Raw genomic sequence first — 16,856 nt, 5'->3', positions numbered from 1 at the left:
CTCTGAACTTCTAACATTACAGCTGGCCCTCTCTATCTGTGGCTCCATCTCTTAACTATAAATATACATACACATATATAGAGAGAGAGTCAACCAATTGTGGATTGAAAATATTTGGAAAAAAAATCACACCTGGGGCTGGGGCTGTGGCTCAGTGGTAGAGCACTCGCCTAGCATGTGTGAGGCACTGGGTTCAACCGATCCTCAGCACCACATAAAAATAAAATAAAGATATTGTGTTCACCTAAAACTAAAAAATAAATATTTTTAAAAATTGCATCTGTATTAAACAGGCACAGGCATTTTTCTTGAGGTTATTCCTTAAACAATATAGTATAACAATTATTTATATAGCATTTACATTTTATTTGGTATTGTAAGAAGTCTAGAGATGACTGAATGTGTACAAAAGAACGTTCATAGGTTATATGCAATACTACACCATTTTATGTAAGAAATTTGAGCACCTGCAGGTTTTGGTATGCTGGAAGTCCAAGAACCAATCCTCTATAGATAGATACTGAAAGTGACTATAATTTAAAAGAAAGAATGAGCACCCAAAATATGTTTTTACATGCTTAATTGCTATACTTGTAATGAAAAGACCATTAAAAGCAGCATAAATTTTGTATGTTACATACTAAGACCTATTGACCTTCCCAGGGGAATGGGTAACAGGGGAATAAACCCTTTGACCATGTTATCTACTGGTAGACTCAGATTTCTATCCTATTGCCTAAAGAATCTTAAACTGGAAATCTCCTGCTTCTGCAGATACCACCTCCACTCTCCATCCCAGCTTTGTGTTCTGGGAGCTAGATGTTACAGGCTGCTTTGGTGAGCAGACTTGCCCTTGGACTTCTGATCAGGTTGGTCAATGTGGGTTCTGCAGATCAGAGAGAAGAAGGAAGGAAAGGCAGAGGTATTTATTATGGACTCTTGGGCTCCTTCCTTGAGGACATCTTGATATGTGGCTGATGTCCTTGACCTAAGTGCAAAGCTTTTATTAAGCCGCCCTTTAGACATCTCCTCTGCCCCAGATTCTGACAATCCTTCTTCGGCCTCCTCTAGCAGGAATGGAGATCAAATGGAGCCCCAAATGTTAGTACTCATCCCAGGGTATTGCAGTATTTCTTGAGTCTACTGCACACTTTTATTAATTGACTCTTTATTAAACTCCCTTCAAATTGTTTTATTGGGGTGTGCTACCTCGCTCCCTTCCAGACCTGTTTGATACTCCAATGTAGAAATTAGCACAAAGATATGTGCTGATGTATAGAATCCTTGAAGCTGCAGTACTGTAAGTCAGAAGCAGAAAAGATACAATACCATAAAATGTCTCCATAATAAATAATCTGATTCCACGTTTGATGTTTGTAAACAACTTTCAAGCCCCAGTCCTCACTCTGCCCCTCTTGGCCCATATCTGTACAGGTTGAGAAGAAAGCCTGGGTGTTCCCTTCCTTGGTTCAAATCACACAAGTCCTGACTACACCCAGGAACCTTCCCTGACCCGCCCCCCAAGCCACAATAAAGACAGGCCATCGTCCTTTCACTACCCTATCAAGTCAATTTTTAACCTGCTCGGGAGCCTGCCACCCCTGCCCCGAGAAAACCTCATTATGTGAGTCATAAACCTCTACTTATTCTCTGGGTGCATGGTTCAAGTCTTGTTACTTGAACCAAATTTTAAGGAAAAAGGAAACCCATTCTGTCTCTCTCTGGAGTGACTACAAGGGTCTTTATCTATGAAGTATCAATGAAGCACCATTCAACTCACACAAATACACCCAACATAAACTCAGTGGGGCACGATTAGCTAACAGAAGAGTGAGAAGTGCTAGTGTCCTGGTATTGCAGGCACCATCTCTGCACCCTAGGACAGCAGAAGAGGGAGCCTCACTGGGCTGTCAGGAGCATGAAATGAAATAACTTGTGCACACTTGTAACAGTACCAGATTCACAAAGGCTAAGCTTATTGGTGCCCACCTAGGGCTTAAGACAAGAACTTGAAATGTAGAGTCTACAAATACTGAATTCATACTTCACTCACCCCTGTCTAAGAGTGCATTTGTCCAAATCTCATTTGGGGTGAAAATAAGGTTTTTTTCATGACCATTAGATCATTGACCTTTATTTTTGAAAATCCTCCTCTGTGGGCCTGCTTCTCTCCCCAATACTGGTCAGTGTAAGTCTTGGTGGGTGATCTAAGAGACTGCCGAAAGGAAGCTTTGATAATACAAGGTTTTTCTCACTAAACCAATTCTAAAATTGGATTACCCTTCTCTCCAAAAGATGAAAACTTCATTTATTTGCACTCCTTTAGGATTTGCTAGGTGTTTTTCTTAGTTAGGACTGTTTCTACTCACAAATAATTGAAATGAACTAAGCTAGTGCTTAAGTAAAGGGCTGTAAGGATAGCTGGTAACTCAGGGAATCTTGGACTAGAGGTGCAGCTGGGTCCCCCTGGAAACTCTCCCTTCACGTCTTCTGTAAATTGTTCTATTATGCAACAGCCCAACAAAATCACCAAGCTGCTTTCCACCTCAGAACCTTCCAAAAGGCTGATCCCTTACCCCAAAACACCTCCAAGGCAGAAAAGTTGCTGGACTAACTTGCCTTCACATCCCACCAAGGAAGCCACTTCTTAAGGAATACCTGTCTGCACCTTGGATATGCTGATAGCTCTCACCACACTTCTGTGGTCATTTGAGGGATATTTGACTGGATCCTTCACGTGGTAAAAAACTATATGAAGATGAATACCATGATTCAGCCTTACCAGCTGAAAAAACGATGCCCAGGAAGAGTTTGATATCAAATAGACAACAAATACATTTTCAGTGTAATTATGTGTTGTACAATATCTTTCTATAAGTCTGATAATCCTTCTAGGACTTCTCTCAGCCCCTAGTGCAGAGCCAGTACAAGGTACGCCCTTGGCAAATATTTACTGAATAAATGAATGTAGATATGGTGAGCCACTTGCTGACTATAAACAGGATAAAATGCAACAAGTGGATGGAGATGGTACCTGGAAAAAAATGAACAGAATTTCTCACTTCATATACTCAGAGCACACCCATGATTAGCAATTAATACAAGTAAATTTTACCAACTAAATTAAACAAAGAATCAATTATGTGAGTTTTCAAAAATAAAGGTCGGTGATCTCATGGTCATGAAAACAACAACAACAACAAAAACTTATTTTCTCCCCAAATTAGATTTGGACAAATACACTCTTAGGGGTGAGTGAAGTATTAATTCAGTATTTGCAGATTCTGCATTTCAAGCTCTTGTCTTGAGCCCTAGGTGGGCATCAATAAGCTTAGCCTTTGTGAATCTGGTACTGTTACAAATGTGCACAAGTTTTTTCATTTCATGCTCCTGACAGACCAGTAGAGGAGAAGCCAAATTGGAGACTTAATTTGCCTGAGCACATGCACTGTATCAGAGCCAATTATGATCTTAGGACCTCTGCCTGTAACAGCCAAATCATTCATCCTACCTGCATTCTTGACTTTGGAAGACATAAGAAATTACATATAAAATGTCCATTAGTTTTTTTTTTTTTTAATAAAAAACCCCCACAATATTTAGTGAGAAAACACCATTAGGACTACAGATACAAATGTACCAAATACTCCATAGTGCCAAATACAAATTTCACAATTATAATGTAAATGCTCCTGCAGGCAGATCGAACACAGCCAAAATTAAAGGACCCATTCTCACACTAGAACTATCAAGTAGAATAGTTCTAACAATCAAAGAATATAAGAATGGTACATCCTGTAATTATTTTTTTCCACCCCTTTCCCTGTTACTAAAAGCCTGGCTTCCTGGCTTGTGCCTCTAGAGGTCTGAGCTTCTCCAACTCACCCTAGCAGCCATTTGCCTCAATGCAGATGCTCAAATCATGAACATCCACAGCAAGGTACCAACAAAGAGGGCGGGGATTAACATGGTGTAGCTTTGTCCTAGATAACTTGGGAACTTTGTGGCTAACAGAAACAAAAAGAGAAACCATTACATAGAAGATGCATCTTTCTGACATTTTTCAGATAATGACTGGGAAACTGAGGGAAGGGCAGCTTGGAGCAATGATATTTTACAGGCCATCATGCCTGACAAGTGGCTGAACTCAGTGACTGTTGAGGGAATGGAAGAGTGTGGCAAAAGGATTTAGAAGCCCAGACAATGAAGTCAGAAAGATCTGGGTTCAGTACTGTCTCCATTCAGTGGATCTGGTTTGTGCTGCATGAGCCAATTTTTAGGGAATTTTGCAAGTTCATCGTTAAACACAGACTTCATTAAAACAAATTTCTACAAACTTACAAGTAAAAAGTCACATTAAAAATAAAGGCAATATAGAGGCTGAGGTTGTAACTCAGTGGTTGAGCACTTGCTTGGCAAGCATGAGGCACTGGATTCGATTCTTAGCACCACATTAATAAATAAATAAATAAATATATTAAAAATATATTTTTAAAAAATAATAATAAAGGCAACATAAATTCAAAAGTCATCATTTCCCAATTCTATTACTATTGTCTATGTTCTTGGGTTGATCTATATTTTTGTACCTACGAGATGGAAATCCTAGGTCATGTGTGTTCTTCTGCATCTCTTTCCCTGTGCACTCAGGATTGGTAGCTTGAAACCAGCCATGGAGGAGTAAAGCGTAGACAGAGACAAACACTACAAACTGGGGCTTAATTTGTTATTTTGTCGATGGCCTAAACTATAAAAAATCATGGAGAGAATATCAGCAATGCAGATTAAATCCCAAAGTGTGTCCGAACACTGATAAATTGTGAATAGCGGGAAAAAAATTGAGAAAGTAATTGACTATTTAAAAACTGTAAAAAAGAGATGGTTCGGGCTGGCGATGTGGTTCAAGCGGTAGCACGCTCGCCTGGCATGCGTGCGGCCCGGGTTCGATCCTCAGCACCACATACAAACAAAGATGTTGTGTCCGCCGAAAACTAAAATAAATAAATAAATAAATAAATATTTTTTAAAAAAAGAGATGGTTCATGGCACAGATAAGGCAAGTGACGTTCCAACACGTGTCTAAGATGTTTCATATCTGTCTGCCTTGGTATCATAAATGGAAATATCAACCAGCACTTGTTTTAGATATTTACACGTGGTTCTGGTTGTTAAAACTTTACCAGCACAGCACTGTACCCAGTTCATATTAGCTGTGAGTCCTTAGTAAAAGTACTTAATCCCCCTCACAGTACTGCTGTGGGGAACAAAGCTCAGGAATAACACATGCAGAGCACTTAGCTCAGGTCCTCCCCATGATGAGCTTTCAAGGTGTACACCTCTATCTCTTCCTCCCCAGCATCAATACTACCATTCATTCTCTCTTAAATTTGTACCTAACTTCTGGAACAGATTACATATGTACATAATAAAACTTCAAAAGATAAAAAATGGTATAGGGTAAAAAATAAATCTTCCCACCAATGTATCCACAGACATCTAGTTCCCCTCTCTAGAAGCATACACAGCTATATTTCCTTGTTTATTCTTCCAGAAAATGTTTATGAATTTACAAAACACATGTCTATATATGTATATATTTAATACAAATGATGCTGTACTATATACACTATTTCCTATTTTGCTTTATTCCTTAATAAAGTATCTTGCAGAGCTCTCCAGAACAATGTGGACAGTTCAATGCAAACTACACAGTATTCTAATAATAGATGTAGCTATATAACCAGTTCCTTGCTGATGAAAATTTAGGTTGTTTCTAATCTTTTTCTATTACATTATTGCAAAATTATGCCATATTTGTCATTTTTACACATATATCTATTGATATTTTATTTTGAAAAATATTTGTCAAGGTGATAAACTCAGTGTGGTATTTGCTTATACTCAGTATTATATCCACCAACTCACTGAAATATTTACTGAATGTTGACTATATGGCCAGCTCCATCATTTTATTTAAAAGTGTTTGATATTGATGAAAGATATATATAGGGGGAAAGGAGAGAAGAGTTAATTTTATTTTAAATTGTGCATTAGTAACCTGAGGATAATCACTTTTTTTCCTTTATGAAACAAGCAAAATATGCTACTTGACAAAGTGAAATTGAGAGACAAAAAAGGAGGCAATTAAAATAATCTAATCTGTAAGTTGACTTTATATGCAATCGACACTACAGTCATTGTAAAAAAGCCATGGTTAAGTAATATTCCATTTTGTATATATATACAACATTTTCTTCAACCAGGCATCTAATATATATTACATTTTCTTTATCCATTCATCTATTGAAGGGCATTTAGGTTGACTCCACAATTTAGCTATTGGGAATTGAGCTGCTATAAATATTGATGTGCCTGCATCACTGTATTATGCTGATTTTAAGTACTTTGGGTATAAAACAAGAAGTGGGATAACTGGGTCAGATGGTGGTTTCACTCCAGGTTTTCTGAGGAATCTCCATACTGCTTTCCAGAGTGGTTGGACCAATTTGTAGTCCCACAAACAATATATGAGTGTACCTTTTCCCAACATTCTCCTCAACATTTATTGTTACTTGTATTCTTGATAATTGCCATTCTGACTGGAGATGAAATCTCAGTGTAGTTTAATTTGCATTTCTCTAATTGCTAGTGATGTTGAACAATTTTTCATTTATTTCTTGACCATTCATATTTATTCTGTGAAGTGCCTGTTCAGTTCCTTTGCCCATTTATTGATTGGGTTATTTGTGGGTTTTTTAAAAAAATTATTATTAAGTTTTTGAATTCTTTGTAATCCTGGAGATTAAAGCTTTATCTGATATGCAGGTGGTAAAGATTTTCTCTCAATCCATAGGCTGTCTCTTCACATTCTTGATTGTTCGCTGTGAAGAAAACTTTTAATTTGATACCATCCCGTTTATTGATTCTTACCTAGGTGCCCTTCAACAGATGAATGGATTTAAAAAAAATGGTATATACATATAATGGAATATTATTCAGCCATAAAGAAGAATGGAATTATAGCATTTGCTGGTGAATGGATGGAACTGGAGATGATTGTGCTAAATGAAATAAGCCAATCCCCCCCTCAAAAAAATAAAAAATAAAAAAAACAAGAAAAAACAAAAGTGGAATGTTTTCTCTAACATGCAGATGCTAATATACAATAAAAGGTGGGAAGAATAGAAGTTCATTGGATTAGACAAAGGGAAATGAAGGGAAGTGAGGAGGAATGAGAATAGAAAAGACAGTAGAATGATCATACTTAACTTTTCTATATATGAATACACGACCAATGTAACTCCACATCGTATACAACCATAAGAATGGGATCCTATTTAGAATATATTTACTCTGTGTATATATAATATATCAAAATACACCGTACTGTCATGTATGTCTAAAAAGAACAAATTAAAAAAATGCTTGTTTAAAATAAATAATCTATAGCTAAATCCATTACTTTGGAGAGAATATGTCATTCTTGTAGTGGCAAGAGTCTAAAAATTATTCATTAAGTTGTGACTGTTTGCATCTTATTCTCCTTTCAACAGTTAAACCTCTCTCAATCTCTCTTATTCACATCTTTGCATAAGGTTCCATGGAAGTGAATCACACTTCCCACACAAACAATTTATTGTAACCTTTATGTGAAAACTCTGGGCCACAACAACACATGGAAAGGCCTACTTTGATGGCCTGGAACGACCTTCCAGGGCTCCCTTATGGAAACCCTTGAGAAGCCGCAGCAGTTCTTGATCACTGAGGGTGGTGACTTCCCATGAGGTGAGGAGAGACTTCCTAGAGAGAGTCACTTTTAGAGCTGAGGTTGCCAAATCTATGTTGGTTTTGTTTGTTCGTTTGTTTTAAGATTTCCTCAAGGGTGTTAAGCTGTCTGTCTCAGGGGCCAAAATAAACACCACTTTCACCTTTGAAAAACAATCACACACATTACCAGATGAGGCAAAAAAATTTCTGATCAATACATGCATTAAATGCACAGCTTCTTCAGCTGGAGAGTCCCTTCCAGGTGGAGGTGTCTCTTGCAACTCGTAAGGGGTATTTGTCCTGCCTGACTTCTGAAGATAACCGCCCTACAGAGTGCAAATGATTTGCCAACACTATTGCAAATGGCAGAACACAAGCGTTTATCTGAAGAATAGCCAGCAAACCATTAAGTATCCTAACTGCATCCAAGGGATCTTCATTTCTGACCTCTGCTCCCTTTTGGGGTATTGAAAACTCTGTTTAATAAAGTTGCTTCTCTATGCTTAACAAATTCATATTCTATAAAAGGAAACAAAATCACATGCTTTAAAAAAATACCTAAAATTTAGTGCAAAAATAAGTGGGGAATGAAAGAGTGAAATCAAAAGAAGCCTTGGGAGAAAAAAAAATAGCATTTGAGCCATGCTTTCAAAGTGTGCTAAAGTTTCCCAGTGGATCAGAAAGATATTTTAGAAGCTTAAATAACTCAGCAAATTGCTTATAAAGCATTGGGCCTATTGTAGAAATAGTCTAATTTGATAGCAGCATTGATTGGTTTCAGGCTATAAAAATATGTGGAAAAATATCTCTTTGAACAGGTAGATGGGGCTAGCTTTTCAAAGGCATTGAATGTCAAACTCAGGCAGATAGAGCCAAAGGTCTGGTAGTGGGGAGCCCTATAAGGTTCCCAGCAGTTGGCCTGACACCCCCAACATGACTAGAGGTCGCTTAGTTTCCAGACCATCTATCAGCACCCCACAAGCACTCCCTTCTTAGAGCCTAAACACCAAACTAGCTGTTTTAATGCTGAATTCCTCTATCATTTCTGATCCTTATGCCCTGTCCCCATCTTATCAAAAAATAAAATTAAATTAAATTAAAAAAACTCTAACACTGGAAGCTCTTTTAATGAACAAAAATTGGGGGTTAGGGTGTAGCTCAGTAACAGAGCACTTGTCTAGTATGCACAAGACCCTGGGTTCAATCCCCAGCACAGCAAATAAATAAATAAATAACAAATGAATCAATAAAAAATTGACATGATGAGGCACTTTGGCAAGAGGGTGATGGTAATTAATTTGGCAATAATGTTAAGAACAGATATAGGGGCTGGGGTTGCGACTCCATGGTAGAACACTTGCCTAGCACATGTGAGGCCCTGAGTTCGATTCTCAGAACTCCATATAAATAAATAAAATAAAGGTCTATTGACAACTAAATGTATATATAAAGAATAGAAATAGAAGAAATGCAGATAGAAAATCCTGTTAAGAAATAAGTGAAGCAAGAGAAAAGAAAACTTAGGAAAATAGCAGAAGAGTTAGAGAACAGGGCATGGGTAGCAGAGACACTGTTCACAGAACTTGTAAGATTTGGGAACTTGGGGTGACAGAGAGGGTGGTAGCTCCAGATAAAACGAGATTCATTCAGTCACTTTAGTAACAATCGTTTATTGAGCAACCACCAAGTGCCAGTCACCCAGCTAGACACTACAGAGTCAGGCAGGTGGTTTCCTGCCCTCACCTCCTCTTTCCACCATGGAACCTCTGTGAACCACCCCTCTGCCCACCACCTACATGTTGGCAGATGCAGTAGTCACCTTCAGGTTTTCATTCCATTTAGACTCTATGATTGACACTCTAGGCTACTCTCTGCCTCCTAGGAAACTCCCTTTTCTTGATTCTTCTGTGGCCTCCTCCCTGTTCCTTCTAGTTCTCCTTTGTTTCTGGTTCTCTTCATTCACCTCTTCCTTCTCTACCATCAGTACTGGCCAGAGCTGTCCTTGACCCCCAGTGCACCTCAGGCACATGCTCGCCTTCAGTGAGCCCATCACAATGGCTCCCATCACCACCATTCTGGAGAATTCCCAGGCTAGCTCACTCTGCTCATGAAGCAATCAGTTTCCTGAACAGATTCACTTACACATCCTTCAAGGTCAATGTGGTCCAAAGAGGACTGAGTACCTGTCCCTTAAAATTGGTTCTGTGTCCTAGAATCTCAAAATGTTAGCACCATCTGCCCAGTAGCCCAAATTGTAACTTGACAGTCACTTTACTCATCTTCCTACCCTCTTCCCCCAGCACCTGGTCACTAAGACCTAACAAATCCACTACTTTGTGTTGGTTTCTTCTCCCACAGCCATCTTTAAAATTCCTCACCTGGGAGCTGCAACAACTCATCCCCAGACTATAGCCTTGTTCCTTCCTCACTTCCCATGTGGCTACCCACTCCTTTCCAGCTAAATCCCTTAATATAGGGGATGGAGGTGTAGCCCTGTGGTAGAGTACTTGCCTAGCTGTGTGAATCTGGGTTTAATCCCTAGCACTGCAAAACATTTTTTTTAAATCCCTCAATGTCTCTGCAAAACTTATAAGATAGAATTCGAGTCCATTGGTTGATTACATGGAGCAATACATGACTGGCACTTGGTGACCTTTTTAGCTTCTATTGTACCACACAGTCTCTCTATCACCAAATCCAAGCACATTCAGGTCCTGGGACTGGTTAAACCCTTTCATAAATACTATTCTCTCTGCTCAAACTTTTCTTTTATTTATTTATTTATTTATTTATTTATTTATTTATTTATTTATAGTCATACATGACAGCAGAATGAATTTTGACATATAATACATACATGGAATGTGCATACATCAATCATATTGTCAATTCTATTCTGCTGCCCTTCCTATCCTCCTTCTTTCTTTTTTTCCCTCAAATTCTTCAGAACTTTACCTAAATTTTGCATTCTCTAGGAAGCCATCCCTGATCTTCCACCTGGTCACATGTCCTTCTTCTCCACTCTTACAATTCTAGATGTAGTATTTGTTAGACAACTGTAATTACTAATCAAGTTACCCGTCTCTCCTGTCGATTTGGAAAGAGATGATTTACCAAAATTGTACTTTCCCAGGAGTGCTTGTATCTGCTCTCAGGCTGATCTGTCATGCATGCTTGATCTGTTGTGTGTGTGTGTGTGTGTGTGTGCTTATAAGCACCTGCACACATATATGTTGCAGAGAAAAAGAGAGGAGGAGAGGGGAAAAAGGAGTAGGAGGAAGAGAAAGAAGGAAGATGAAAAAGGAAGTTACCTTTATTTCTAAGACAAGAGCATTGTCATAAATATGGCTGTGTATATAGATAAGCTTTGTTGATATAGCTTGGAGCTGAAGGTTTGTGTAGTTTACTGCACCCCATTTTCTCTGTGAAGTTAAAAAATGAAGCTGTCTTCTGAATAGCGAGCTGGGGAAAAATGAAAAACTCTAGGGATAGTTATGGTGGGGAGGGGAGGTTATCAATTCAGGACATGCAGGGGACTTTTGTGTACCAATGGCCTGGCTGAGGTTGAGGATCCTGGATTTACAGTGGCTACAGACACCACCAAACTTTTCAATGAAATCTGTGCTAGGTCCTTATTGTGATGGAAGCTCCCTTCTTTTTTATTGCTGTTCAAAACCTACGTAGCATGTTGGTGAATTCATTTCCAACAAAGAGCTCAGTCAGGAAATTAATCTGTTTTCAGTGTCTTTTGCCCTTCCGGGCAGGGATATGCTTGAACCCTGCACCCTCTCAGCCTGGTTCCTGGGCTTCCATGGGGCTCTACAAGAAAGCAGCACTGACTGGTCCAATCCCAGAGAGAATACACAATTTAGATCTTCAACTTGTGACCAGAACCCACTACCAGACTGACTTGAACTGCTTCTCCAAATGACTGTGACATCCATTCAAACTGTATGCTGATACCAGAGTAGAGAGAGCCCCAGCCTAAAATAATCTTCAATTCCATCAAAACTGGCCATTAAAAAATGTAAGCAGCCTGGCCCATGTGTTCCCCATCTCTCTAAGAGCAGACTGCACTGCAGCATTTGGCGCTTAGCCCCAAATCTCTTTATGATCGTTGTGTAAGGTCACAGAAAGCCACACACAAAAGGATCCCAAAGAAACCAAACCTGGAATTTTCCTACATCCTCAGGGTTAGGAGCTGGGAAGAAATAGCTCTCCATTTTATTGGCTTGCATCGTTGAGGGGAGGCCCCCTTTCTCAAATTGCATCTAATAGTTTTCCACTAAAATATTCATCAGCCTCCTCTCAGGGGCATTGATTCCTCAACGGTGCCTGAGATTCAAATGATTTGTAAAAAGTACGACTGGATGAAGTACCTGCAGGGAGATCTTTTAAAGTCCAGGCTGTTTGGGATAATTTGGGCAACAGAACTGAAAATCATTATTACTCTGAGCTCTAAAGCTGACCTTTGCCTTGTAAATGAGGTAGGTATCTGTAGGTTTTCCTAGGGATCTATATTGATTTAAAAAGGTGAGGAAAGTGGTAAAGATGCTCATGGAAAAAGAGACTTGGTACTACAATGAAATAATAAACAGAGGCTGTTCTTAAAGGAGAAGTTGAGTATGGAGGATTTCAACTCTCTTTCTCTTCTCCCCATACTCCCATGTGGGCTGGGATGACCCTAGGTAGAACCCTGAAGCCCTAAAACTGCTTCTCCCAGCAGGTTCACCATGAACTTGGTCCTCACCCCTCTGCAGCATTTGCAACATCCCCACTTTCACTGCAAATCCTGCTTGGAGCCGCCAGTAGGGGGTTAATCTGAGCCCTGGTTGACACAATACTAGAGACATTGCGGAAGAGGCCTACAGTTGCTGCATAGGCACATTTGGCCCACGTTTCCAAAGAGGCAGGAGCTGTTAGTGCAGAGAGCACACTGCCTGCCACTGCTGGACCATTAGTATGGAAATGAGGCATGTGTGTGACAGGTGGCCTTACAACCAACACAATTAACTTTCTCCATTAGCTGACGCTCTGACAAAACAGATGCAGCATCAATAAGCACCCCCTCCCCTGCAGAAAAGGAACGACACATTGCAAAACCCTTATTTATAAGGAGGAGCAGTAGAATTTCTTCTGAACACAAAGTGGACTCACTGGAGTTTGCTTTTTATCTTATTGCTGTGGTTGTTTATTTATTTTTTTAATATTTGCTTCGCATTAATATTGAAATGCCCTCATAGATTGATTGGGGCTCCCAATATTTTCAGAAAGCCAGTCATCAGGGAAGAAGGGAGAGTAAAGTTGGAAAAACCAAATGGGAATTCTTTGCTTTAGGAATATGTAGATCAATATCTGACTTCGCTGCAAATAGAACGGGGAATGTTTCAGAGTTTTGCTGTAAGGTGTCTCCAGAGGCATCATAATCTTTAGCAGAATCTTAGAACAGAAAATTTGAAGAAATTGGTGGCTTCACAGGAAACGTTGAAAGTAAAATCGGATACTAAAATTTGGGAAAATACATTGCCTCCAGAAAAGGTCTCCATATTTTACCAAGGATAACAAAATTTAAAATTAAAAATATTTATGAACGTTTTAAATCTATGCATTTAAAGGTATTTAAAACATTTTTGATAATGAAAAATGATTTTTTAAAAAGTTCTAAATCTAGAAGTCGGGACTTTCTTGACTCTGAAGTCATGACAATTGAATTGTCATCTATGTTTTTCTAATTATAGTTACATTGTTTACCTTGATACTTAACTTTGTGCCTGTTCTATGTTTTCAAGTACCCTCAGAAGCAGAACATTATTTCAGCAGAAACAAAATGAAATTTTAACAAATTTGCTATCATTTCAGAAAATACAAATGTGAATATTTTATATTTGTTAAGTACCATATATAATGAGGGAGAAATTTGTCCCCCCAAATTACCCTTTAGGCAGTTGTAAAATTTCTGTTATAAATTTATTTTACAATCTATAATATTTATGTATCCTTCTGGTGTTACTGGTCTAACACGTACGGACTAATCCTTCAGGAAAATCCTTTTTTCATCCACCTCAATGGAAGTTCACTAATATTTTATGCTGTCTACTTGGAGGTCTCTTGGTAGAAGCTTAAATATGAAAACGTATCAGGTGTCTCCTAGTGGAGAAGGAGCTCGAAGCTGCCCTGATTCTGATGTTGAGAAGTTCAGGAAGTGGGCCTCACTTTCCACTGTGAACCATGGAAGGATGTGAGACCCACGCTGATGATTAGAAGCAGAATTCTCTTCCCTTAGTCACGGATACCTTTCCGTATCTCAGTTCAGTCACTTGTAAGAGGAACAGAGAATCATGACCTAGGGGATGGTTAAGAGGAGAAATCCATAAAACGATGTATGTAAATGACTGCTTCATTTTTTTTTTTCAGTTTGGAGGAGAGTGGCAGAGTCTCGAACACCAGGCACTTTCAGTCAACCCTCACTCTCTCTGAAACCCAGGGCATTCCTGAAGAGGAAGGTGTCCATCACCAAGGTAGTTGACTTCTTCAAGAAGAAAAAGTCTTGTAAAACCTAATAAATGATGGGGAATGCCATACATCAATTGTTTTCAACCCTTGCTGCAAGTAGAATCAGTTGGAGAGATTTTTAAAAGTATTATTGGAAATTGACCAAATTATATTATGTGCATGTATGAATGTGTAACAACAAATCCCACTGTAATTATGCATAATTACAATGCACCAATAAAAGTTAAATAAATAAATGAATAAATACATAAATTAATTAAATTACCCTTATTGAGTCTGCCAGATTGAACCGATTTAATCAAGCTCTTAGGGATGTGGTCAAGCATCAGTATTTAAAAAAATAATAATAATATATCCTTCCTTGGTGATTCTAATCTGCTTCCAGGCTCCAAAAGCCTCACTTTTGTGCCTTAGGTGGGCTTCAGCTCCTTCCTCTCTTTCCTACCCCTCAGCCCAACAACAACCATTTCCTACTCCTTTTTCTCCCTAAATCTCTACATCTTCCTTATCCTTGCCTACTTCCTGTCTGTCTCTCTCACACCAGAACCATTCCTTAGCCTCCTGTGGGTTTTCTTGGCCCCAGGCGCTCTCACAATGATCATACTTTTGACTCAAGATACAGATTCTAGGAGACATCTTTGATCTTGCTACAACCTGTTAACAAATGTGAGTGACTTGCTGCTGCCTGACAACTAAGGTCTCAAATTAGGGATCCAAAAATATGATGGAAATACCCATGAACACATTAGAAATTACATGCTAATTCAAGGTCTTGTTGTGTGGACTATGAAAAAGCAGTTTAATATTCTTGTGTGTGCGCGCGCGCGTAATTTTATTTATTTATTTATTTATTTTATACATAACAGCAGGTTGCATTACAGTCTGATCTGATCTCTACCTGATTGTGGAAATCCAATCCCACTGCCTAGAGTCTCCAAGGTGTTTTTTCTGGCCATCCTTGCTCTCAGCTAGAATAGGGCAACCAGCCAGCCATCTCAACTTGCTGCACACTGAGGGGTTTCCTGGGACTTTGAACTTCCAGGAAATGAAACCAGGCAACATAACGTGATGCATTCATCCAGGCCGGGATACTATCAGCCTAGTGCGATGATTTGGGGGCTGAGTTCCCTGTCACAGAAAAAGTATAAGCATCTGTTCAGCGGTCAGCTGTCCCTATGAGAGCACATTCCCGAGTAATGAAAAGGTCAGCCTGGTTGAATTCTTTGTCCCACTCCAATGTTCTGAGCATTAAAAGGGGAATTGAAAGTTGGAATTGAAGAACTATTGTAGAATCCCCACTTACATGACAGGGCTCAGAATGAAAGCTATCCAGTGACAATTTCTCCAACATTGTTTTTCCTGGACTTCCCTATTTCCTTGTCTATGACAGAAGTCCCTCTCTTGGGGCCCCCATGGTTTGCCAGGCAGAACCTATGTAAGAGTGATATTTTCCTGAACAACTATGTTAAATATAACTTGTGGGAACCAAGAAATAGCATTTGTACCCAGAGATATATGGGCCCCTTTTTACAAGATTTTGAGGTTTACAGTAAAATAGCAGGAGTAGTTCAAGAAAGAAGTTCAAGAAAGATATCTTCACGTTAACAACAAAAGTCACTCAAGGCAAAACTAGATTCTCCAAATGAGCCCCACACTATCCAGTATCCACACTATCCATAACACTATTGTTGTTATGGCAATAGGAAGGACCTCAGATAGGAAAAGGATTATAAAATGTTGCTTGAGGAAAGAATTTTCTCCTTTGTAGGTCTTGTTCAGAATGTTCATTTCTGAAATAGGCTAACAGTCTCCTTTACTTTAGTTCCTATGACATTCAACAAGAAAACAATTTAATTTTTAAACATTTTTGGTTTTGAATATGTACTACTTTAACATAGTTCACTTTCAGAAATACAAACCAATCAATCTCCAGCACTGCAAAAAGAACAACAACAACAACAACAACAAAATACAAATAAATAGCCTCAAAAACATTATGCTAAGTGATAGACACTAGAGGCCAAAGGTCACATATTGGATGATTTGTTTGTATGAAGTACCCAGAGTAGATAAGTCCATGATAAGTCCATAGAAACAGAACAAAGATTGGCGGTCGGCAGGGAAGGGGGAGGGGCTAAAGGGGACAAACTGCTTAATGATAAGGAGTTTTATTTTGGAGTGATAGAGATGTTTTGGAATGAGGTGGAGGTAGCTGTTGCACATGTAGCAAACATAATAAGTGCTATTGAATGGTTCACTTTATAATGATTAATTCTGTGGTTTAAATTTTGTCTCAGTAAATTCCTGTTTTAAAAGTTAATTGAATAAATGTTTCCTTCCTGCTTATCAACAACCCAGGTCTCCAGAGGTAACAAATGCACCCAGTTTTTGTGTTTTCTTTCAGATTTTTTTTTGTGTGTGTGTGTGTATAGTCCTAGGTATCAAACTCAAGGCCTTTTACCCACTAGACAAAAGTTCTACTGCTAAGCCACATTTTCCGCCCAAGAAATATTTTATGTGCATTCAACAAGTTAATGTATATTTTTCTGTCTTTTACAGAAATGGTAGCATACAAT

This window comes from Marmota monax, unplaced genomic scaffold (genome assembly GCF_021218885.2).
Source record: "Marmota monax isolate L192 unplaced genomic scaffold, Marmota_monax_Labrador192_F-V1.1 WCK01_AAM20220418_F8-fsc00030, whole genome shotgun sequence".
NCBI lineage: Eukaryota > Metazoa > Chordata > Mammalia > Rodentia > Sciuridae > Marmota > Marmota monax.
This window is presented reverse-complemented; position numbering follows the sequence as displayed.